Below are 574 nucleotides of genomic sequence, written 5' to 3'. Positions count from 1 at the left end.
AGACCCGCCTCCTCCTGCTGCCTCACCTGCCTGCTGCCCGGGGGGCGGCAGCCCCTCTGCCCGGGGTCCCGGGGGGGCTCAGGGGAGGAGAGGCCAGGTCCGTGGTGGCCGGGCAGGCAGATGGCGGGAGGAGCGTTTGCCAGCGGCTCCCTGGTCCATCCCAGAAAAGACTGTCCTGTTCACCTTACGGGCAGGGCATTGAGAGCTCAGGGGGCACAGCGTGGTGGCCGTCACCGGGTGGCATCACCCCCCGCGCTTTGGACGGCGCCTTTAGGGAGCATGAGCCTTGCTTACCTCCCTCAGGGTCTGTCTGTGTGTCACGCATGTCCTTTTTTATTATTATTATTGATTTCAGGAAGGGAGAGGCAGAGAGAGAGAAATATCAATGAGAGAATCACTGATCGGCTGCCTCCTGCACGCCCCCCACTGGGATCAGCCTGCAACCGGGGCATGTGCCCTTTGATCGGAATCGAACCGTGACTTCCTGGTTCATAGGTCAACGCTCAACCACTGAGCCACGCCGGCCGGGCATGTCACACATGTCTCGTTGCCCCCCCACCCCCACCCCCATCAC

The 574-nt window shown here is 62.7% G+C and overlaps 1 protein-coding gene across 1 annotated transcript in view; it reads left to right on the top strand.

Annotated features, from left to right (window-relative positions):
- PFKFB4 (6-phosphofructo-2-kinase/fructose-2,6-biphosphatase 4) overlaps positions 1–574 on the top strand; it is a 23,200-nt gene that overhangs the window by 2,996 nt on the left and 19,630 nt on the right. The window lies entirely within an intron of this gene.

This window comes from Myotis brandtii, unplaced genomic scaffold (assembly GCF_000412655.1).
Source record: "Myotis brandtii unplaced genomic scaffold, ASM41265v1 scaffold207, whole genome shotgun sequence".
In the NCBI taxonomy this organism is placed as follows: Eukaryota; Metazoa; Chordata; class Mammalia; order Chiroptera; family Vespertilionidae; genus Myotis; species Myotis brandtii.
The sequence above is the reverse complement of the archived record's forward strand: the minus strand, read 5'-3'. Positions and strand labels throughout refer to the sequence as shown.